The 26315-nt window shown below is 38.6% G+C and overlaps 1 long non-coding RNA gene across 3 annotated transcripts in view; it reads left to right on the top strand.

Moving 5' to 3' along the window:
* Window positions 1-4499: 4499 nt before the first annotated feature.
* Window positions 4500-26315, top strand: part of LOC135253265 (uncharacterized) — a 123980-nt gene continuing 102164 nt past the window's right edge. Inside the window, exons 1-3 of one of the 3 annotated variants that reach the window (XR_010329571.1) lie at window positions 4500-4652; window positions 11871-11962; window positions 16442-16506. This is a non-coding gene — a long non-coding RNA (uncharacterized LOC135253265). Of the gene's footprint in view, window positions 4653-11870; window positions 11963-15581; window positions 15839-16441; window positions 16507-26315 lie in introns of those variants that run through there. The other 2 variants (XR_010329570.1, XR_010329569.1) reach the window with 2 other exon arrangements.

The raw sequence follows: 26315 nt of genomic DNA, 5'->3' as shown, positions 1-26315 counted from the left end.
TTTGCACGACGGCAGGGGTCACAGTGTTGCAACGTTTATGTCAACACTGCTTTCATGACACCTGGCACCTCCTTTCTTCATAAATCGGAAGCTTTCAGAAGGAAGATGAAATGCTGATTGAGAAGAAGCCATTGAAGTGAAAACTTCTCTTTCAAGATTTCCTGCGGCCCATCTTTGTCGTCGGAAACCATCCTTTCCTGCCCGGCCAATCAAAGGCACACTGTTGTTAAACACAGATGCTCATGATTTTGCAGCCATGTGAACACATCATGTATTATCTCTGTTTGCCCTGTGAAATACAAATTGAAGTGGTGTTTGCTGAGAGTGTGTTAAAATAGAGAGATTATGCAAACAATAACTGAAGACACAACAAATCTTTATTTTGTTTTGCTTGGTGCATTTCTTTCTTATGGACCGGGTTTTTTGCGGATGTGGCATCAGACAGTCTCATGTCAACAAAAAACAGGTTCAGAATGAACCCACATTTCCTTTTTTTGAGAGCAGCCCACCTTCCTTTTGTATTTTTGCTTTATTCAGACTCGTAGAAAGCAGAGTGCACAGCAGACAGACATGGGACCACAGCTGAGATAGTGCTAGGGCAGTGATCAAACCCCCTTCTGTATGGTGTAGAGTCTGCTGCCACACGGACTGCACTGCACACCTCTCTGAGAATTTAACTCACATTTAACAGGGGCTGTTTGCGGACATGACAGAATACATAACAAATAGACTTGTGTACACATGCATGTGAACCTTCACAATGCAAGACTTTAAAGAATAAATTAATTTAGCTGGAAGGCATTTGAGGAGGATGAAGGGAAGGCTGCAGTTCTGAAGCAGTTTTTTTTCAATCAGAATCAGTAGAGTTCACCCTGGAGAGAAAAAAAAATGACAAGCTCTGTTTATGTTGGAGAGAACTGAAGAGTTTGTGGTGCTTAGCCTCAGCACAATCACATTAAAATATTGTTATAGACTCTAATAATAACTTACTGTGGTAGGTGAACTCGTTCTCTGTAAATAGCTGTGTACAGCGAGGAGAGGCATTCTTTGCTGGCCACGTCCAGATCCTGTCACTGCGAAACAAAGCACACGTCATGTGTTTCGGGAGTAAGGTGAAAAATATGTGAAGCTTACTGTGTGGCCGTCTGGAATCTAGCTGTACTAGAGTGCTGATGCACCATGGTCAGGAGGGCCAGCATCAGTCTGACCAGTAGTATGTAGTATTTTATCCATATTACACAATGCTATGAAGCCTGCGATGCTGAAAACAAATGTCCTTATGTACTTTTTGAAAAACATTATTCTGGCAGGGAAAAGCAGAAAGGGTTATAGATAGGGAAGGTTATAGATAGACGACAGTACAGAAGGTTCCATGATAGGACCCTCAGCCACAACGAGGAAACCATTTAACACTGCATCAGAGATTGCTTTTTGTAATTCGTTGTGTGCTATATGAAATCTCTGATTGTTATGTTTCCCTATATCAGACAATTCTTTAGGAGCCATGGCTAAACATAGAAAGGGTAAAAGACTTATGTGAAATACAAAACTAATTCATATATCCCATGATGTACTACTAACCTACAATCATGTTATGCGTCCTTTTACATCCAGCAGGGGCTTGCTGCTGATGCCATAATTCACTGAAGCATTATGATGGCATCTTTATAGCACAGAACATTTCATGATAACCATGGCATTTTTATGAGAGCAGATATTAGGGGAATCAGAGATGGATCTCAACAAATTCAGGACAGCTGCATTGACAGGCTCCATGCTTGCTGAGGAAGCAAGTGAGCGAGGCAATGAGGTAATTGAATTTCTGAGTCAGAATGGCGTGACCTTTTCGGGTGCGGTGTTTCTGCAAGGGGATAATGGTTGGTCGGTCAAGATGCCGGGAGTAGAGCTCGGCCTTGAAATGAAAGAGTAAATCCAACTGCACAGAAGACACTCGTACAAAAAAATTTAATAAAAAATACAAACCCTTATGATTTGGAGCGAGCTCCCAAGCAACTGAATTATATATGGGCACGAGTGTTTCCTGGCTGACTGACAGATGGAGCTATTTCTGATGCACTGATTTTCAGACCCAATGCCCCTGCAATGAGACCTAAATCAGTACACAAATGTACCTTTTCCCTCCCACTTTATCCCTATAAAGCAGTGTTTTGCCCAGAATGTCAATGCATTTCCATATTTGACTGAACACTGCAACGATGGCGTGCTCTGATATATTATCCTCCCCAGAACTGCGGTGCTCAGGGGGAAAGAGCTATGCCTTTGCCCTACATGATTGTCATTCACTGCATTTAATACACTTCTTTTTGGCCTCTTTGTAGAAATATTTTTATGCTAAAACCCAGACAGAAAAGCACGCACAGGGATTTGAGTTTGACCACTCCAAACTCATATTCGCATGGCTGTCAGGGCCCCTGACCCCATTAAAACTTGGCAATGGCTTCCGGCCAGCAGTACCGCTTGCGCCAAAGGGCTCCTACAATGAAATGGAACCCTTACTGACTGCATATGCAAGGCTGTCTACCAGGAGAACTTGCATTTAATGCTACCCTTGACAACACAGGAAATCTGACCTCTGACCTTTCCCAAAATTATTGCATGTTTTACTGCTTACAACCCCCTACGCAGGTAACAAAAACACTGACAGCTGCGACAACAATGAATTACATTTGAATCATTTTTAATGCATTAATATGTTTGTCAAGTTTTTTAAATGTTTTTACAGTAAAATACATATGTAGCAGGACAAGGATTATTCACTTCACACTTTTTAGCGGATATAACTTTATGCACTTTTTAGATTTACTAAGAATTAATAGCAATTGGAGATATACTATGATAAGCATAAGACATTATGGAATATGCAGGGTTGATGGGAATGTCAAGATATTGATTAAAATATGCTATCTGACACAACAGACATAACTACGAGAACAACATGAAGAATTAAGCCAAGCCAAAAGCAGTGTTGACTGCTGAGTTTAAATTTGACGGGGTAGAAATGAAAACAGCTTCTTATTCGCAACTCTGGCCCAGGCCCAAATCCTTTTGTATACATCTTCGGAATTGATTTTGGTGTCGAACACCCATTTGGGCTGGGCATGAAATAGACTGGCTAAAATGGAGGAGGACCCATAAGAAGTATGATTGGTAATATGACTGGTCCAAAATTAAGAAACCCCCTAAAAGCTGCCCTGATGTTGCTATTGACTGTATGAGCATTCACCCTAATATTTCCAGAGCTGAGAATAAGAAGCTGGGTTAACATTTGCGTTTTTGAGTATCATACATCATATCGTACTGTCTCAGATTACTTTGTATACATAGTACAGGTCTGTTTGATATATTGTGTGTAATGTTTGGCCAAATATGATTTAACCCTTTAAAAACTGATCTTGAATCAACCTGTAAACTTGCAGACAAGCAGCTACAAATAAAAAAGCAGTTTAAAATGTGAATAAAAAAACTGCTTCAGCCACCTGTTTTTGATGGAATTATTTCCCCTTCTGTACTTTGCTAGCCAGCTAGGCAGCTGCTGGCCATTGCCAGTGTAGCAATCTGCTCAGTTGGTATGCTGGTTAGCCAATCCGCTAATGGTTAATTTATCTTCATTGCATCCCCTCTCTCCTCTCAGTCCAGTATTCAGCGCATCATTTTTTCCCCCAAACCACTTTAGCGCAAACCATGCACCGTAGTTGCAACATTGGTTAACAAGATTTAGTGCAAACCACGCCCCGTACCACAATAACAGAGCACTCAGGTGATGCAAGTGAGCTAGCAAACTAATAAACTAAAATTTAGAAAATAGAAAAAACCTCTTGATTCTAAGAGACAGGCTTACATTGATGGAGTACCTGTAACCACAATGGCTGTATCACAGGCTACTGTGGTTACATTTACTTTAGGATGTTTCTCAATTTTGCCTACCATGTGATTGGTCATAAGAGAGCCAAATAGACTTTGGGGGAAAAAAAATATCTTGCTAGCTAGTCATCGGAACGAGTTAACACTTTTTTTGCAGCCAACAATCCAGTAAGCCAGCGAAGTACTGCTGATGCATAATAGAGAATTACACATCACAGAAAATCTTACTGTTAGGATGCACCGGCAACTGGACACTTTTTTTAAAACAGCAGAGACTCAATTGAGTAACACCAGTGGTTTATTTACAGCAGGTGCTAACCCCATGAAGAACATATACAGTGCAGTTTTAAAAATACATTTTAAAAGATACAACCAGAAAAGTAGTAGGCTATGCCTACTGCAGACACAATGTTTTACCTATGGTGATTGAACGCATCTCTGTCCCTTGAGGAGCTCTACCCCAGCCATATAGAAGTAGCCCCTCCCTTCAGACTAACTAACAACCAATCTTAATCAATTAATGTGTAAAGGACATCAATGTACAAACAAAGACCATGTTAACAGAAGACACATCACTATATTATACTTTAAACAAGACAGTAAACAAATAACAGAAAATACGGCGATATTTCACTTCTATACTAATGAAAACATTTGGATGCAAATCCCCCCTATTGCTTTGTACGTAGTGGATCCTCCTGTCAACCCCTCCTGAAATCCCCGCTTGGTACCGTCCGCACTCCGTTTGCCATTTTCAAGCGGATTCAAGTGTAAGTTCTGTATTTTTTCTCTCATTAAAACTAAAACGCTAAACGCAAATCCCCTAATCACTTCTAGTCGAAGTAATTGTTTTAAATACTTTTTAAAAGTATTTAAAATGCTATTTTAAATACGTATAGCTGTCGTTTCAAACACCGGCAGGCCTTTTCCGGCTTATATAAAACACTATTTAATGCACTGCTTAATATAGCCTACTTACGTTAGTGTAAAAATCTGCATATATGCAGGTAGCATATCCCACCCACTCCTTCCCCAAATCCACAAACACATTTAGCAATCTATGCTGGCGAGATGTTAATAATATTGCTAAACAAAATATGTGCACAGAGTATTTGAGTCCAGGCGCCTCTTCTGGCACGGCTAAAGCACGTGACAGTTACAATTTGGACAGACACATAACTTTGCAGTGTAGCCAAATAACCTTTCCAGTTCATGTCTCTAATGTTAACACGGTTGCCATAATTCATGTACAGTTTTTGCTATTCTGAAGTACTAACCAGAATCAATGGCATTTCATATAATGTGGAAATCCACACCTCAAGTAGCCTAGTCAGTGTAATCCAATGAAGTTATGTTATGAGGGATGAGCAATATCAGAAACAATAAACCTCCCCAGTCAACAGGACTGGCCAATTTTATTAAAATTAAAAGGTCAGTTTAATTTCCACATCCACTGTGTTGCTCTTACCACAGCTTTTTAATGTGTCTGTAGGGATACTGCTGCTAGACATGAGATATTCCACATTTAAATCATAGTTATTACATAGCCATGCTGGAGAATGATTTATTTTCACACATAGTTAGAAAGTTTACCTTGGATGCATTTGTGCGCTATAACTGAATGATGTCAGAGTGCCTGATTTATCATAGGCTCCTGGGTATGAAGCCAGGACTCAGCCATAAGCGAGTGATTTGCATCTCAGCCGTGCCAGCTGCACTGTAGACACAGCTGATACCTTAGTGGCAAACACAGTGAAACAGTACCATGGGGGGAGGCAGGCTTGGACTTCAGATGTGCAATCAATATGACCAAAAACAGATAATATAGAGAAAAAAATATTTGTTGAAATGGAGGCAGATATTTTTATACAGCAAGTAAAAATGGCAAAACAAACAAAATAAGCCCTTTCTTTGAGCAAATAAGAGGCAAAAATCAGGGTGAGGTATAAACATTTATAAATGGCGCATATGCAAAAAAAGAAAAAGAAAAAAAAAAAGGGTGTCGCTTTCCCCAGCAGATTTGGGATTTATAAAAACAAACTTGATGTAAGAAATATGCACACATATAGGCAAACTACGACTATGACATTTTGGAGATTATGGGAATGGCGATTCAGATGGCAAAGAAGAAAAATACAGATACATCTCCTACAGACCCGTTTCACTCAATTCCTTTTACTTCATATCAAAGTATTCAGCTTTCAAATAATCATATCTCTTGTCAGAGAAACATCCAGACGTAAGTAGCTTTTGTCTATTTGGTGTTTGTCTGAAAGTCTATTCTTAAGCATCCACACTGTATGAAAAACAGTAGTACTGCTGGATATTCACGGGAAAATGTGTCTCATGCCTACAATACAGCTGAACCGCCACAAGGAAACATTGGTTTGCATGGTCTGGAGCACGTGTAGAGGTACACACATTTTCACAACAATTTCAGGGGTTGTGAATCTCAACATTTGTGTGGATTTTGTATGCACAATTTTCGATAAAATCTGTTCTTATGACTGTTTTGGATGAGGCTCCTGGTCTATACGCGAGTCCTCACAAAAGGAAGTTCAAAACCAAAGCACCCAGCCAAAATAATTTGCTTCCCAAAAAGCTTCCTCGCTTTTCCTAAACTAATACTTCCTGTCAGATGGAAGCACAGGGGAGGCGTATATGCTCCATTCAATCGATTGCTTTCAGGTGCACCTGTTTCCCATGATTGGGAAAGATATGATGTCCCTTTATCACCTGACCCCTTGGACCACCACAATAGACGTACTGTACATACTCCACCCTTGAGCTTTGTGCTTATGATTGTACTGCAAAGAATTAGATTCATGAGTTTTAATAGGAAAACAAAATGACAGCCTGCACAGTCCAAGCAGTGCTGCTTGCAAGACCGCAAGACATTGAGAGACATCTTTGTACCATATAGGCTGCAAAGTATTGCAAATGGCCAAAATGAAACCCCTCATACCTCTGGTGGGAATAGACCAATTGTGTACCACTGCTGCAGGCTGTATCATAGTCATTTGGCTGATGACATAGCCAAGGCTTGGACCTGGAAATATGGGACAGCTGGGGTCCTTCAGAAAACATGATTTAATCTTTCTTTGTTTTTAGAATATTCTTTATATAAAAGAATATCTGACCACTGTATTTTATCTGTGTTAATTTCAAACATACACAAACATACGCACACATACATAATATACATAAATTCTCCTGTGACTTTAAGACATTTTACGGCACCAAATACAGGAGTTATATAATGCATCAGGCATTTCCGTATGTAATTCTCCTGGAAACAAAAGGACAATTATTTTAGTGAGCATGTTTTTTGTGCAGTCCTAGCAGTTGGGATAGCTGGCATACTACAACTTCTCCGCTTGCGCCATGAAATGAAAATTTACACTCTCGTAGTGCAGCTCCATAGCTCAACAGCAGACAGCTGTATTTTTAATGAGAGCAGGGAGATTTAATTACTTATGTTTCAACAGGCAAGTCTTCCGCAGCTCAATGACAAGGGATACAGTGTTGGGGAAAAGGTGGCAGAGAAATTCTCTGCTCTCAGTGAAACTTCAGCGTTGAGGAAAGCTGAGGCAGTCTGTAATTATCCAGAATTTATTCCATTGCTGTGCAAGATGGATTAAAATACTTTAGGTGTGTTTGCTGTGACAGACAATAACAAGGGTCTCCTGATGCTCCTGCCACACAGACGGCAGCATCGCTGTCTTATCATCGTTTTACTCCTTCCATAATTTCCATGAAGGTCTTGTGTTTAAATAAATGCAGTGAATTTCCTATTTTTTTTCATAAAACATAAACTTTTATTATGTTCACTATTTGAAACTAATCACAATAGGCGTTGAGCATGGATTTCTGCCAGGTGAAGTAAAAAAAAAAAAAGAAAAAAAACACTGCATGTTTAATATCGATGCAAAGATGAACCAAATAGGCACTTTTAGGCAAATAGGCACGGTTCCTCTAACTCTGAGACCCTTCCTTTAGCTACTGACATCATAAGCCTGGAAATGGAAATGACCTTTCTCATGTCCAGATTTCAATCACTCTTCACTTAAAATGATTGTGTATCAATTTGAATGGCTGAGAGTCGTCAGTAAAAACAAGTACTTGCAAATTGCAATTTGAATTGCGGAAACAAATTGATTAGTGTGTCCAGGGGCACCATGAAGCCTGGTTTCTAGTGTTTCAGATTCTCACTGGTGTAGCATGAAGCACTCTGTCTTGCCACAACAGTTTTCTCCTGGAATTTCTTCCAGACCTGCTGAAATTCTGAATTAATGCTGCCCACATTTGGCTCCTTTGTAGACAGAAAAGCATTTCATTATGGGAGTTTAAAGAGGCAAGGAGGACCTCTGGGTAAATCATGGACAAAGTGCTTGTTTTAACTAGGTTACTCAAAGAAAATTCCAGAATTCAAAATTTGGTTTATTTAGACTGTTAAAATTCAATTTTTTTGTTGTTGCATAAACACTATACAATTCAGACGGGGGACAACAACCTGAATTCACGAATGGAGAAAGAAGACACAACGAATGCAGATGCTTCCATACAGGTGTACTGCATGAAACAGTTAAGCTATTGACATCCTATCACGCTCTCTGGGATGTATGAAAAAGCTGTGCAGGCCCATATATATATATATATATATATATATATGTACACACACACACACACACACACACACACGCAGTATATGTGTGTGTGTATGTGTGCGTGGTGCTTATAAGCTGAAGATGAGGGAGATATTCTGAAGCTGGACCAAAAAATGAATGTAAAGTAACAATAGAAATAATACATTCTGTGAAAGAGCAGCAGCACATGTCTCACAATTTTGACTAATGGTAAATGGTAGAGATTTTTCAGCCTTGTGGTAATGCAGAGGATGATTTACAGTGGCAGAATCTGCCTCAAGCCAGTGCTTCCAATATTCAAATTAAGTCCTGAATTAATTTTAGGATAACGTATAATTATTAGTATGTAGTACACTATTGGTGGCTGGTGCCTCCAGAAAGATTGAAATTGCTGTGCGACAGTGCATTTGTTAGTGTGTGTGTATGTGAATGTGTGCACATACTGTACTGTGTGTACAAGCATATGATTGTGTGTTGTGTGTGTGAGAGACAGAGAGAGAGAGAGAGAGAGAGAGAGAGATGGAGTTGGAGAGTTTTGATAGCTGTGGTGAACTACAGTTCAGTCAGGGACAATGTTACCAGATGCCATAATTGTAGAGGCAAAAGAATCAAAGTATTTTTAAACCACAAGCCCATTCCCTTACGACACTGCAGAAAGTAATGAAGTTAAAATCAGTGTAGCCACAATGTGTATTGATATCACATGCTTACATTTACCGCTGCTTGCTATCTTGGTAACAAGCTTCTAATAAAATTCTAATTTGCTAAATTGATCGTAAAGATTTAAAGCACTTTCCAAGATCTGATTTTGATGGAATGAGGAGATACACAGCATGAGTGCTATGTTGACAGGCTAGCTGATTTCCTTCAGCAGTGTGTAAATACATACAGCTGAAGGGGAGCTAGCTAGCCTGTCAGCAATATGTAAATATATATATAGCTCTACATACTAGATAAATCAGGCTGGTAGATGACATGCTACAGTTCAGCTAGCTTATTTGTAGGAAAATCAATAACCAACTGTTTGTTTTTGAGGTTTTAAGTCGTTAACATGTCCCTTAATTTGTACAGTAACATTAAATTATGGTTTTATTCTATATTAAAGCAATGTCTTAAACATATTACAAATGAAAACCCAGCCTCATATCAATGTATTATGACTAAGGAATATTAACATGCCTTGAAGCATTATATTTCTATATAATTACATTTCTTTGTTCTTTATCACATAGCAGCTCACCAAACCAACCCCTGTCTAATGGTTGCAGCTGTGTGGGGCTAGTGTTGGTAATTTCCTAAATCTGACACTTCCTGGGGGAAAAATGTTTGTCTTATAATGACCTGTAGGAGGCAATATAGTGATGGAGGCTATAACACAGTTTTACATTACAGCAGCCTGCACATCAAAAATATACAAGGGTTTGTCACTGTGCCAAAATAGTATTTTTCCTGAAAATTAATTAATTTGGAATCTTTACCTCAACAGTTGCACAGTTGTAGTTAGAAGCAGAATGCCTTCAGGGGTTCTGTGGAAAAAAAGTTGATCATGCCTTACAGTGAGCCGGATGTAGGTCAGTGAGTGAGTAGCAGGGTCATGTGACAAATACAAAATTACATCATCCATTGAGAGGCTCATAAAAGCACACGGCAAAAGTGAATGCTACCGCACCCAAAAGATTCTGAACTGTGACAGATTATCTGTCAGGGATGAAAGACATGAAACAATGATGGTATACTAAAAACACAGGCCCTGTGAGCCCACCAAGATAATAGGAACTGACCAGCTCAGCCAAATCAGACTACCTGGAGAGGACAGGCAGCACTCAAATTACAGGAGGTCAAACAAGAGCTGTACAAAATGTGAAACTATAATAATATCCCACAAATAAGGCAGATCAACCACAATTCCCTTTCCTGCAGTTCTTAAATAGATTACCAGTCCTCTCCGAGAGGAGCAGATGTGTGTAGTACTGGCAGGCCAGCCTCTGGGGGAGGGACAGAAAACACATAAATACACTAATCAAGTCTAATATAACATTGGCCTGGACTCATTCAGAATTTAGTGTTAGCTCGACTCATGATTACAATGCAAGTCATTTCTTTTCTTTACAAATACAGTTTATTGCACTCAAAAATCTCCAAATTGATGAATGGGTATTATTTACAGTACAGTCTGAAGTGGATCATTACTAGAGTATTATGGCTGCTTATATAATGGGTACTTTGAAAAAAAAACTTTGTAATCATTGAGTCTCTGAAAAGCTTCTTGAATTCTGCAAGCTCTGCTTCTCTCCGTATCTCAATTTCTCTCTCTCTCTCTCTCTCTCTCACTCTCTCTCTATGTCTCTCCTTCTCTCTCCCTCCCTCTCCATATTTTCCTTTCTGCCTAGCTTCCTCTGTTCCATTTTCTCACTGTTTGGATTACAGCAGACTTGAACTTCCCCCTGTCTCCCAGCCAGTCATGAATCAGACTGAGGTCTGGGACCTAGGGGCTGTCAGACTTTCCTGACAAGTCCCAGCTTTAACATAACAAGTGGCTGACAGCTCAATTTACATAACAGCAGCAGACTCTGGCTGGACCTGTAATACAAAGGGGAGATGTCCTAATAATAGGGGTGAGCAGCTTAAAGAAAATGAATGCTCGCCCCGTTTCCAATAAATATGGGGATACAATGAGTAGGTTCAAGCCTCAGGCGAAGAACTCTCATTTGTTTCAAGTGCACAGTATCAACATTTCCCACAGCAGCATAAGGTGGCAGGCCTGCTAAATCTCTACCCAAAGCCTGTACGTGTCATAGAAGCAATACATATCTCTCATTACCTGATACCACACTGGGGAGTAAACAGGGAATATCTAGAACTTAATGCATGTGACAGGATTTTGGAAGGTATAATTTTAGCAAACAAATTGCTTCTGTTGCTATAGGCATCAATGCATTTTGATTTAGGGGTAACTGCAATGCCTGTCTTGCTAGTGCGATTGATGGCAAAATGTATGATGTTAAAAAAATGAATAATCTGAGATGCAACCATTTTCTGACTGATTATGTATTTATACTCAATACTATTTAATATTCTGAAACAAAAGAAACAAGATGTATTCAAAACCAGTGGGACTCTATACGGTATAACCCATTGCAGTCCTTCATAAGTCATTTTCTTACATTTGTCCTTGCCTTGTGGGATGCCAATATATTGTGATTCAGCTGAGTTTCATATTGTGGGTTGTTTTTACTTATAATGAGAGAAATCTGGACAGATCGGTTATTAAAATGACAGTGGCTATTAAATGAATGTACTAATGACACACAATGATTCCTGCATGGTTGTGACCTCGCACAGGCATTGGACCCTCCTACATGGTATTCTGTCCAATCAGGTCACCGTGCCTTGTGACAACACGCTGCTGAAGACACAGAAGCTGCCTTGATGAGGTAAAAGCTACTTGTATGAGGCTTATGTTTAATGCTGGGGATCTCTGTTTGACAGTTGAATCATCATTAAGACTTCGCTGTGCAGAAACAGTCTGTTTTGCCCTTAAATGAGTGGTTTTGCAGCAAAAAAAACAAAAAAAAAACATGCATTCACCAGGAATATATAGGAACACATTCACATTTATTGTGCACATGATGTAATTACCCATTTTACCCATGATTCTGTAGGCAGCAGATGTCATTCCCTACTTGTTAGTGCCATTAAAATCAGTCAATTCAAAGTGCACAAAGATCACCCAGTTGGAGGAACGTCCACTGTATATTCCAATTATCATAAACACAATATAAAGTGTGGTTTAATATACAAAGGTTTTTACTTTTAAACTGTGCATCAAGTGGGAGATTACCATGGTTATCCTATGTTACTATTCTTTTTGATTGCTTGAATTTTATGTTTATTTTAGTTTGTCCTTCAGTTCATACACATTGCAGACATTACCACAGCAGTGTTATGTAGCAGGCAGGGGGCTGAATTTGTAAAAACAAGGTTTCAGGTGTAAACCTGTGCCACTTCTGTCATATCCCTGAAAAAGGTCCTGAAGACACTTTGAATTGCTTCACTAAAATAAATGTCCATTTTTATTGACAATAAATTAATGACTCCGTATGTGTTGTTTTAAGATATAATTTATCTTCAACTCAAACGGGGAGCATGTGGTTATCATTGTAACCTGGATTTGCAAGATCATTCAGTTATCATTGATCACTTGCAATCATTAGCTTGAAGGGATAAAAGTGTTGCAGGTTGCATTACTTTTGTGAGTCACTTTTAAACAAAAGCTAAACAATGGTGATTATGCTGAACGGTGTCCTTCGTCCTTCTTAAATGATTATTCTTACTTCAAAAACTAGAATAATGAAATGCCGATAAGAATGTTTCATCCAGTGCTGCATCGTTCAGCGTCACTTGATGAAAAATGAAGTTAGGCGCTGTCAGAGACAACTTTTCATATGAATAATTTAAAGAAAATATGTTGATAAATACTTCACATGGTTCTCTTTAACAGAACCGTATTTAACATCGTGCTAATAATATAAACATGCTTGCTTGTCGAAAGAACATTTTCAACTAAAGCCACATTAAGAAACATGTTTTTAAACTAGTCGGGTTTTATGCATATTAAATCAGAGCTATATTTATAGAATTTAACATCCTCTCTCAAGTAATGTAAAAATGCTGAACGATGATTCAGACACGACTATGATATATTACAAGCTTCTTCAAATCCTTAATACTTTTCCAGATGGATTTCTTCATTTTGTTTGTGTAGGGAGGCTACTGGTTGCTAGGAATAACAAGTCGAAGCCTGAGAGATTTCCCTGTATTATTGCTATTCCATTTGCAAATGAGCGGAAAGAAAAGTGACTTATAGGAGTAATGGCTCCCCGGGCATACTGCTTCAAGGTGATCTCTGAAAGGACAGCTGGTTGTTTTCATATGTACGGCAGGAAGAAAGGGTGTGAGCATCCTGTTGAAACACATTGTGGGAGTTCCCTGCAAAGTCCTAAATGGAAGCGGCCATACCACCACCTGAAATGCAGACGCCACTTACCCACAAGTCCCGTTTCTGTGTAAAGTGTTTGGTTAAGAGATTCCTGTCAATCATCCTGATAATGGAAGCCAGCGGCTCGTTTCACGAAAGATGCGACGTGTGAGCTGAGATCTGCGAGATGCGATAGATTTATCCTGCTCTTTTTGGAGTGTTTCACGTAGAAATCGCAATTAGGTACTAGCCACAAATACAGGTTGCAAGCATGTTCATGTAGGCAATCAGTAAATCGTTCTCACTTGCCTGCCTTAATTTAGTTTTGTATCGTGCTGCTACAGCATTGTAGCGCTCCACAGCTCTACGTGGGCTGGCCACGGGGTCAGAAGCCAAGGTTTCACAGGGTATCTGAGTGGTGGAAATATTCAGGTTGTGGTCAGATTAAATTAGAATTATATTATAGGCCTACATTGTAATATAAGTGTCATTTTATTACAGCTAATATACCTAATATAGCCTGCACTTTATAGTAACATTATGCGTTTTAATATTTGAAACATTCAAATTAAACCTGCCCACTGTCACCTAGAAGACATCATCAGTAATGCCACCAGTGACAAATTGGTGACACTGTTGCTCCAAATGTAGCTGTTGTGTGTGCTCCCAGGTTATTTAATCACAGCATCTACTAGCCTTCTCTGTAAATGGCATCACATACAACTTTAACAAAATTTGTTCATTCTCAGTTGGTGCCCTGATGGGAATTTCTAAACTATCAATTGCACCAAAGACCTTTGGGAGACCAAATAGTGCATAGACGTTTCACTTGACGCTGGGGTTGGGGTCTGGGAAACTGAATAAAATCAGTATTTATGATATGTCATTTGAAGAAGGTATTTCAGGTTAAACATGCAGAATTACTGTCACTTTGTCTCCAGCAAACGGCAGGAAAGTTCAATAAATATTTTGGGAGATAATGCCAAAAGTCTGTTTTTGCTATATGCAAGTGATTTTTTTTTTACTCAAAGTGTTTTTTGGCTACTGTATTGTGTGTGTGTCAAGGAATCCAAATGTATGTAATCGTAAACAGTCTATTAGTGACTAACAGATCGCATAGTTGTGATAGCATGCTAGCTTGGTGGGATTGCTAGCAAGGCAAAATGCAGACACCCCCTTGTGGGGATAAACCGAACGGGATTGTTAGCCTGTTGTCAGTAGATTATTAATTAATTAATTTATTGGATTTGTTCAACTCAGACCAGATCTTCGTATATATATATTTAACTCAACTTTAACTTTAGGCTACGTGGTGACTGTGACATCAACTGATACGGCTGTTTGGATCGGACAGACATTAGATGAGAACCGGAGAATAATGTACAGTCTTGTAATAGATTTTCACTGATATAGGTAGGAAACGAAAAACATATAAATGTAATCAAAAAATAAATTAAAGACCGATTGTATCATAAAACATGGAATGGTATTGAATTACCTTACTTTGTGTTAACTTTTAAAGTTATAAAGACTGTTAGGTGTACCCTGCGCCATGTTAGTTTTTACCCCACGCCGCGTTAGTGTTTACCCCAACCTTGGGGATAAATTTTACATTTCACACTTCATACTTTTGGTAAGATTGCAGGTAAATGACATGCCCCAGAAATGAATGTCATTTTGTTGTGTAATCATAGCCAAAATATGTAGGTTGTTTGTATTAAAAAAAAATTATTTAGCTCTAGTAATATTTTCAGAATTGAGCCAAATACGAAAACCATTTTTCTACTCTCCCCTATACGTATTCCAGGAAATACTTTAGGTATACTTAAAATGAATGAGTTTTATAAAATACTTAAAAACATACAGGATACATTTAAAATAAACTTGATGTACCTAAGTAGCCATATACTTTTTTACAAAATAAATGTTTATTTAGTACTTTTTGTAAGGGGACACTTGAAGCGAGACTGATATAAGGCCTTGCTCCAGTTAGTGATTAATGATAAACGTAATATTTCATGCTGTGTTAATCTATGTACTTCAATCATCTCATTATTTCCTTATTTTTTTTAAAGGGTGGGCACGATCACAGAAGATACTTTCTGGAGCCTGCCTCTGTCTCTGCACTATCAAAGGAAGTGCCATATTTATGAGGAAAAAAGGTTTTGCGAGTCGTCACGGTTTTATTTGTGAATTTCAAGCAACGCATTTTCATGAAATGCATCTTGACAAGATATTGCGATCTGTGAGTGAAAATCCTTGCAAATCGCTTTTGTGAAACGAGCCCCTGGATTTCATGAGTAAATAAATCCTGAAGCCTCATTACATCAAACCTTCATTGTGTGAGTGTAAGAGTAAGAGAGATAGAGGGTTCATGATGCATGTTAACAGTCCCCATGATTTTACAACTAGCAGGCATAGATGCATGAGTGCATTGCATAAGCATATGTGTGTGCACGTTTAGCCATCTGTCCAAAGCATCATGTTGTTCCATGAGCTTAAGAAATTAGGAAATTCTTCTCTTGCTCCTTTCTGCACTCTCACTATGGAGCCAGCGGAACAATGGTGTGTTAATGTATTCTGCATCTTCGATATCAAAAACAGGGCCATTCCAAGGAGATTCTATAGCTTGTTGAAACTAATCATCTCTTGATGAAACAGACTCCAAAAAATTGCCTTCACTTTCCTTTACTAGAATAGCTATCCTGCAGCTTGATAAGGTAAATGCGTTTGTTGCTGAATATAAGATATATCTGAGCTTTCATATGTCCATTTGTAAATCCTAAGGAATAAATGTGTAAAAAAACTGTAAATTTATTACATACTACTGCATATTTATATAACAAATGTATCCAAAAAGAGAATAATTCCCAGAGCATCCAATTTTTCATCCAGTTTAAAAAATATATATTTTTATTTTGTCTTTTGGTTGAAGATTCATCGTTTGCCTGAGGGGATGACAATAGCAAATGTATACCTGCTGAAAAGGAGCTGGTGCTGGTGAGTTCCACATGAGATATTGAAAGAACTGAACCGATTGTCTTCGGTCTCATATGACTGCATTCTCTACTGCTACCTTCCACAGTTCAGCTAATTCAGTTCAGTGTTGTTAAACAGCACCATTCAGCACAATAGCATCTTACAGCACATGACTGCCCAGAAGACTTTCACAGCAACCTACATTCTTTCCACAAATTATCCTGCAAATTGTCTGCACATGCACTATGTCCGCAAGTTGCTTATCTATTGTCACACTTGGTATATTGACACCAGGCAATTATTATATTTAACTGGAAAGTATTACTAGTACACTGCCAGTTGTCAACAGAAGACTTACAACGAACTGTCCAGAGCTCTGAATTGGTATAGGACCTGAGTGCCCTGTTTTTGAGGTCAGTGGTAATGATGCAGTCATTTAGCAGATGCTGTTATCCTTACACGGCTTACATTGTTTGTGCATACAATAAATTTATTCTTGAAGCAATTCAGATTATGTATCTTGGTCAAGGGTACAAGAGCAGTGGTGGAAATGAAACCTTCCTATGGCGCATGATGATTTGCCCATTTTAGACCATCACAATGGTTTTTCTTACACTGCTGAAGTATGTGACACCTTAGTCTATCACTCTGACCTTACACAAACATTAATCAAGATAATACATGCAATATATATATATATATATATATATATATATATATATATATATATAGATATATAGCGATGTTTGGGGCAAAGCCATATCCTGATTTGGCTCTGTACTCCACAATTTTAGATTCGCATGTGGTTAAAGTACACATTCTCAGCTTTTATTTAAGGGTATTTTTATACATTTCACCATGAGAAATTTAAGCGCTTTTAATATACCGTAGCCCCCTATTTCACGTAGGCTCCCATTTCAGGACACCATAGTGTTAGGGACAAATGGCTTCACAGGTGTTCCTGATTATTCAGGTGTTTCAATTGCTTCCTTAGAACTTTCAGTGTATATTCTTGATTCTTTTGATTGCCTTTGAAGCCTGTTATTTCCATTTGTGAGGATGAGGACCAGAGTTGTGCCAATGAAAGTCATGGAAGCCATTATGATGCTGAGAAATAAAAAAATAGGCCTAACCTTAGGTTTACCAAAATCTACTGTTTGGAGCATAATTAATAAGAAAGACAGCACTGGTGAGCTCAGCAATTGTAAAGGGCCTGGTAGGCTAAGGAAGACCTTTACAGTTGATGACAGAAGAATTCTCACCATAATGAAGAAAATCCCCCAAACATCTGTCCAACAGATCAGAAACAGGTGTGGATATGTCAGTGACTGCTGTCCACAGAAGACTTCTTAAACAGTACTACAGAGGCGACACTGCAAGATGCAAACCATTACAGGCATTTAGTAGACACTCTTATCCAAAGCGACTTACACAGGTTATTATTTTTTATTTTTTATTTTTTTACATAAAATATCAATTTATACAGCCGGATAAATATCGAAGTAGTATATTGCTCAGTAGTACAATGGCAGTGTCCTACCTGGGAACAAAACTCTAAACCTTTTGGTTACAAAGTAAGTTCTTTAACCATTACATTACACTGCCACCCAAATTAGCCTGAATCCAGCTGAACATGCATTTCATGTGCTGAACTGAAAACATAAAAAAACAAGCAAATACTGAAGATGGCTCCAGTACAGGCCTGGCATAGCATCATCAGAGATGATAATCACCTGGTGATTTCTATGGGTCACAAGCAGTCATTGCATGCAAAAGATATGCGACCAAGTACTAAACATGACTATTTTTATTTACATAACATAACTTGCATAACATTAATATGTCCTTAACTTTACGGTGCCCTGCAATGGAGGGCTATGTATAATACATGCTTTAGTTTCTACATGGTGAAACCAAACTGTATAAAAATACCCCCTAAATAAATAAAGAATATGCACTTAAATCACATGTGTGTTGTTTGATTACAAATCTAAAATTGTAGAGTACAGAGCCAAGTCAAGAAAAAAATGTCTTGGTTCCAAACTTTATGAAGCCCACTGTATTTTTTAAATGTACATTGCCTGTCGGCCAAATAAAGTAAATGCAGTCTATTTATATGCAGTATATTTTTTCATTTTCAGTAATTTGTTAGAATTTCTTAAAATCCAGGTAAGTATTAAACAGGGTCATTTCACAGCATGCCACATATAAAATAAATCCACACTGACTGGCCTGGTGTTTCTTTTCCACTTAAATATGAATTGCTGGGAAACTTTCCTAATGCGAAAAAGACATTTCAGGATAGCTCAGTACAAATAATACTATGGTGTAGAAAACTGTCCATGGCTATGGCTGTTCCTGTAGGCCTGTAATATCACAGTCTGTTCCCTGACACAACAAAATATTGCAGTTGTGATTGCCCCTCTAACATTTACGCGCACCACAGATAATGAGGGACATTTTTTCCACACATCCAAACCCACTCCTTCGGTTATCGGACGAGAAAGGAGTGCGGTAGTCACACTCAAACATCTCCTTTCAGTTTTCAACTGATCAGCAATGTACGTTTGTAGATATGTATCTAAATAAAGTACCCATAAATAAGTGTTTTAAAAGTTACAGTGAGGGCAGCCGGTGCAAGAGGCCCACAGTTTGAGTGGAAGTTTTAAACGCGGCTCTGCTGGGAAGGGTGTTCCACACTGGCACAAGTCCAATTGCCCAGTTCAAACTTCTTGCTGTAGAATTTCCATATCCTTCCCACAGGCCCAATAAGAAGTGTAAAACGATATTTCTGGCAGGACTAAAAGAAACAACACTGGGGAAATCGTCCTGTAAAACTTGAGGGGCCTAAGTTGTAAATTTCAGCTACTTTTAAGAGAAGGTTTCCAAGATCAGAGGAAATTAAATATGGAGAGTGATAGCCTGGATGCTTATTAATCAATTTTTTTTGTAAGGAGAGAAAAGATTAGATGAGGCACGCTTGTCGAAAACAGAAAAAAGTAAAATGAAGCCAGAGTTTCACTAAAATGAGTCAACCTCAGGCTTGTGCACACACACACACACTCAACACACACATGCACACGTACACACACTAGGGCTGTAACTTTTTTGTTTGATAATTGAACTTGTTCAAATCTCAGGAGAATGTAAAATTTTGAATATGCAGTTAAGGGTTTGCGCTTGTAATGGCGCTGCCTAAGCAAAATAAGGAGCCCAGTTGTGCTCTGTGTTGCGCTCACGGTAGAGCTGAATATCAGAGAGACTGGTAAACAACAAGCCATATTATTGTTTTGTTTGGAGGGTATAACATTATGTAGCCAAAATAAAGTTCATGTGAGGGTCCTGCAGCCTGTAGGCTATACATTCGAAATGGTGAAACAAGGACAAAATGTAACTCCACCACACCTGGGGAGTGCCATTTGGAAATATTACAGGTTCTATGCCATTGGAGAAAAAATAATAAACAAGGAAACTGGTCTGGTAAATTAAGGCAGGATAATTAAGCCATGCTATTGTTGTGAATTAATGATATACTCATGTGTTATGATTTTGTCTTTTTGAACAACAGTTGATTCATTGGCATTGTTATGATCTTCCCTGGTTTTATTTTGTTTAAGAAAACTTTGAGATACTGCTATTATTATTTCTTAGTTGTAGCCCGGCATGTTTAAGCTATTTTGCTATAGCTTTAATGGGCCATAATTATTATACATTAGGCAATGTTTTATTGAAATTTTGATCACAAAATTTGAACAAATCTCTCTATTATGAGATTCCTTAAAATTCAATTTTTGGAAAAAGTGACTGTGCTGTGCTACTCACACACTCACTCACACACACACACACACACACACACACAGAAAGGATATAGTTTAAGTCAAAATGACCATCATGTCAAACAGAAACTATTCTGCCACAGCCTTATTTATCTATATGTGAGCTTTACAACAGAAAGACCCACATGTTTATATTTTTAAAAAACTATATGCTCCATTCATAACAGAGTAAAGGAGAAAATGTGTCAATAGCTTTTTTTTTTTTTTACTATCCAATAAATACTAATTGGTATGAGATTGGTTTAACAAGCTAGTAAAGAACAGAACCTGTTTAAATGACATGGTCAATGTAGAAACCCCAAACCTCTGCGTATTTTGCAAATCCTCCAATGTAAACAGCTACATTTATTGCTAAATTACTTCACTATTTTATAGCCCTTTGAGCTGTTTGACTTTGACTGTGATGTAATGACATTTACATTGACTTTACTAAGGTTAGAGTGAATAACTCAGCTAATATTTTTCCATTTCACATAACTTTTTTTCCTGTCTCTGTTAAAATGAATGCACACTGTGGGTCCACAGCTGAATAAAATAGCTTTTCATAATCTTTCCCCAATATAACACGCCTCTCAGAGTATTCTCTGCACTTGCGGCATGTTTGGCAAATTCTCTGGAGACTTCAGCTACTGGGAATGCTACTAGCTCCCGTCACCTCCTGTGGGTGTTGGATGAGAACATTGAATGTTGAGGTGGAATGAAGTAGTCTGAAAGAGGAATACGATGAGGCTTATTTTTGGTTACTCGTCTTGAGGGAGATTAATCTGTTCCCTTGCCTGTTCATTGGGCAGCCTGCTGGCATAGAGTACACTCCTGGCTATTTTGACAATGTTTTTAACTGTGTTTGTCAGCGCGAAGTGTATTTTCATCCCAGTTCACCTTCACAGGGAAGCACTTGCATTCCTGTTTGTGTGCGAGCGTGAGTGTGAGTGGGTGCAAATGTCTGTGTCTGAGTGTTTGGGAGTATGTGTTTCAGACAGATTCTGTTTATTTCCAGAAATTAAAGGATGCTAGTTATGTAGCCAGGTACCCAAATCTGAATACTTGGGCTCTCTTTTTGCACACAAAGTCTAGAAGCAGTCGGGGAATTATGACAAACAAATACTTACGCTGATTTACATTGGGATGACTTCCACATAAAACACAGTGAAACTCACAAATTGAGATCACAGAATATTTGGAAAGGAAGTCTCCTAATATAACTCTTTAAGAAAGCTTTCATTTTTTGAGTATAGGGCAGGGAGTTGTGGATGTTATTTGTTAAAAAACAATGTCCCATTTAGTCTGACTTGAGTATAAATCAGTCCGGCTGTGCCCAGTCTGACAAAACAGAAAATATTTTATGACTTCTTAACCAGAATTGTACAGGTATGGTTATAGTGTGACAATTTGCAATAAAATGAGCTAGGCAAAACAACAAATTAGAGTTCCCAGCCAAAGGTACCAGGTCTTCATTAAAGTACAGTGTGTGGGTTTGGACATGTGCACGGTAAATAAATAAATAAAACTCCTACCTAATACAGCTGGCAGGCTCTCTCTACACAGCTGGACAGCTAAGCTATTTCCCAGCTTCAAGCCGAAGGGTGAAGCAAAAAATAGTCAAACTTCAGAAAAACAGGTCAAAGCACTGCTCAGCTACTCAGTTCAGACAGGTCATCCACAAATACGTCTGAAAACACAGAAACCTTTCCAATTCACACCTACAAAAGCATGCTTAAAATGGCAACAATGCATTACCTAATTAGCAAATCTATGGCCATCCAGTTGCGGCAGACAGTGTAACAATTAGGGTTTATTTCTTGCCACCTCTAAACCTGATACCTAATCTTTAAACTAATGTTGTGTTATCTCCTGGCAAAGCAGATGCTTAACTGCTGCCCAGTCTCTTAGATTTTTAAATAACTATTTGCTTCCCACATACTGTAGTGCCTTAGCTGTTGACTAGTGAGTGCTAGCTGTTATTTCCAACTATAGCCTTTCAAACAGTGCACTGATATGAAGCTAAGCAGTAAAAAAGAAACCCTGATTATGTAGCAAGCTATTTAGTCCAATTAGTCCCATTTCCTTTGGAAATAGTTTGTTATTCCAAAAGATACTTTTTCATTTTTAACTTTAGTAGCATTGGATAACTTCAGACCTGCTTGTATTTTACTAATTGAAACACAGCAGCTTGCAAATAGAAAATCTATAACTATTAAATAATGAAGGAGGAGCAGGCAGTGAAGCAAGAGTCTGACGAGCGAATCAAGATTCCTTGTGAATTCCCAGTTATGAAAAATAAGCATATAATCATATAATCATTGTTCCAATTTTATGCTGTCACGGACTGTGGAATCATCCTAATCTAGCCCACCAACCCACATGGGAAAGTTTCATTGGGTTATACAGGCATAACCCCATGCTTTGTATAGTTTTCATTATTAGCTATTTAATGTTCCAGGAATTAGCCTACACATACTGTATACCATATCTTGAAATGTTTGTTTTTGGGAGATTTATTGAGGCAAATGGTTGTGCAGTTACCATGAAACCTTCAGTGTCGCACACAAATATACTGTAACAGATGTCACCATCACAATTATTTCATGCTATAGATGGAGCGTAGTCATTCATGATGAGTTTCTAGTATATGATAGAAATGGGCTTTGCATGGTTTGAGTGACTGAGAGGAAAACCAGACGATCAAGAGAAGCCTTACTCAATCACCAAATCTGAAAAAAAGCATTTTTACCCCTTATTTTTATTTCTGCTTGTTTAAAAAAATGAAAAGGTGGACATGACAGATGGTGAGCGTTTCAGGAGATCGAAACAAAATCTGAGGCACACCTGCAGGTTGCAGGACAGACGGCCCGTGAAAATCGAAACCTTTTCACAATGGTGTTTAGAAAATCAAACTACCGTGCCCCAGCAGCAGCCAACAATGGCTGATAGAAGAAAGGCCCCGGCTCGGCGCTTTTGACCTGCACTCTCAGTGCTTTGAGCTTACTACACCTTAACTACTGCAGTCCTTTTCATTAAGGCTTCCTGCCCTCTCTCCGAGGAAAGCCGTCTGCAGGTGGGAAAACACACCCTCGGTTCCTCCAGAGGAAACCGATATGGGCTCCTGCACGGTTCAAGGGTTCAAGGCCACGTTGAGATGCCAAGCTGCCATTTCTATTCACTGTAAACCAAAGAAACATGATTTCATTCTTGTTTTTTTTCTTTGGCAGAAAGGATTTAAACACAGCCTTGCTTATTAAATGGACTTGAACCATACCTGAGCTGTCTTGATTTCAGAAGAACTCGACAGACACCTTGCAGCAGTGTTCCATCTGCTGGTTACGGAGTCTGGTCAGGAGAATGCTGAAGAACAGGCTGGCTGCACACTGGTTATCATGTATAGACTATATATACTGTTTACTGCATCCTACAGCACAATATTTCAACGTGCCAATTTTTGTCCAATATTCAGATGCAGTGCTGGTGTGTAGCCAATAACTCGTTAGCCTTTTGAGTTGTTCACACCTACCTTTTGACTCCATCCTCTGTCAATTTTGAGCTTAAGACTCTGTTGCCCTTGTAACAAGTCTGGCTAAATTGTGAACTGGCTTCATGAAACCAAAAATCTTGAGTTTATCCCAAAATGGCAACAAACTAATCAGGTTTTCTCCGTTAGCTGCTTATGTGAAACAGAGCCCAGACCTTATTCAACTTCAAATCATTCTGGTGCCATGATTTAGCATTTTTCATCATGGTTACCTTTCCTGTGGAATTAGTCATTCAGTAGTCTTGAGTCTCACTTTTGCTGCCTTATGCAAACTATGGAATGGTTGTGACAATAAGATTCTCTGTGCGTCCCTCCCTTTCTGTGACCCCCTCATTCACGCCGCCGTTATCTGCCTCATTAGCACTACTCTCCTCCCCAGCCCACTCTGCCTCTAGTGGTTGGCTAATGTAATAGCTAGCTAGCTAGCTAGCTACTGCTCAATGAAAAAAAGAATAACACCTAAAAGTCAATTTGAAAAAATATATAATTTTTTTCCCCAGTATTTCATATATCAAAATGGAAAAAAAGGAAAACTACTTCATTTTTGAATTTTCAAGAAGATAATTGCATTTGTGGAACTTTATTTCTACTTAAATTATGTTTGAATATACACTAAATGGTGTGTTTTGCATCAATTAAGTAATTAAATAGAACACCCCCTCAATGGGCAAGGAATGGCTAGATTTGGCATCTGCGTGAAGGGGTTAATTGGTTGATTTGAGATACTTAGTTTCCCTAATATTACATTATGTCTAAAAGTCTGAAATCATTCACTGGAACAAATATGCAATAATAGAGGAATTCGGGAAGGGGACAAATACTTCCCGGCACTGTATATATACCATGCTGAGTGCTGAGGCACACCTGAGCAACAAACAGAAGTATTATTCTAAAACCACTTCCAAGTAACCTGAAAGGCTAATAAAATAAAAACGGAGCCATTCTCCATTTGAGGATAGTGAAGGTATTGTAGCGACGGCTGCTGTTCTGGAATTAGCTCCGCCCACCCTCCCAGAAGCCTAGGCAGCGCAGCCAGATTCAGACAGTAGTTGCAAAAAATGTTCACTTGTTATAGTAATCCAACTCTTATAAATGTTCATGTGTTATTGTAGTAAAGTCTGCTTAGCAGTAGCTTCTGTTTAGATGAATATTGAGCTAAAGGTGAATTCACACCATGTGAAAGATTGCTGTGTGTGTGGGAAGGCCCTCCCTTGCATTGTGTTGAGCACACTTTTCTCACAGCTAAAAGAGCACTATGTCTTTTTAAAGGCACAGTACCTAAGCGAGAGAAGAGCAGTACAGTTTCTCCCAACTGTCACAGTGTTTCCATGTCCCTTTATATTAAGCAGCACAGCAGTGCTGCATGGCCCTTTGCTTCTTGTTTGCTTTCATCCTGTCATATTTGCACTGTAAGTGATAAAGACCTGGCAGTGACATGTATTTGAATCGTATTGATTTTTTGAGAAATCACTAGTTGGATCTGTACATGTCAGTATTTACGAAATCCACAAGGGGCTTTGTTGTCAGGCAGTGAAATGTATTATTTAGCAGGAGCTAATACAAAAACACAATCTAGACATTAGTGTTGAAAAGCCTGTCTCTCTCTCATGTATGTAATAAATATTTAATTATGTATGCAAAAGAACCTTAGTGAAACAAACCTTAGAGGTATCGTCCAAATGAAAAAGAATGAGATCAAGAGCAACATACAAAATCATGGCATATCAGTATCAAACTGTGTTATAACTTATGTTTAATTTGGACAGCCCCATATCACACAGATCAAAAGCAATGTCAGTCAGTCTGATTCATGGATGGGAATTTTAACCTAATTGCTGTAGGAAAGACATGCTCTGTGATGCTAATGTGATGAAGCTTTGTGAACACAATCACTTTTCAAACATACTACACAGTACCACCTTCTGTACAGGATAAACTGTTTCGAGTAATCCTACTATTTGCTTTTTAACATTTGCTTGTTACAATCATGAGCATGGAAACTCTGTTCTGGAAAAATAAAAGGATGCATATTTTGACCAAAGGCAAACCCAAGGCAAGCACTGTGTAGTGCAGAACATTGCCTCCTGAACAGGAGGCAGCTGTGAGAACCGCACACCCAGCCTTTCACCTCTACAAGTACCCTGCACACAAAGAGAATCATTGCATAGTTTTAGAGAAATGTTCCTTTCTTTGCCAACAATAAGCTGACTAATTAGAACTCAAACCACTCACAGACAACAGTGGAAAAAAACAGGCAGACATTTATCATTACATTATTGAAGCATAATGACTCTTTATTATTGTTGTTACTTTTTTCAGTCAGACGTTTCTAAATCCTAACAAGGTAGAGCACACACTGCACGTACGCCCTATGCATATCGTACAAGGAATCTTTAAGAAAAGAAAACTTGCAGAAAGATTACGTCATGCCCATTTGGTGCTACAGCAGTGACTCATGCAGAAAGAAA

This window comes from Anguilla rostrata, chromosome 4, assembly GCF_018555375.3.
Source record: "Anguilla rostrata isolate EN2019 chromosome 4, ASM1855537v3, whole genome shotgun sequence".
NCBI classification, from domain to species: Eukaryota; Metazoa; Chordata; class Actinopteri; order Anguilliformes; family Anguillidae; genus Anguilla; species Anguilla rostrata.
Note: the sequence above shows the minus strand (reverse complement) of the source record. Positions and strands in the feature narration are given on the sequence as shown.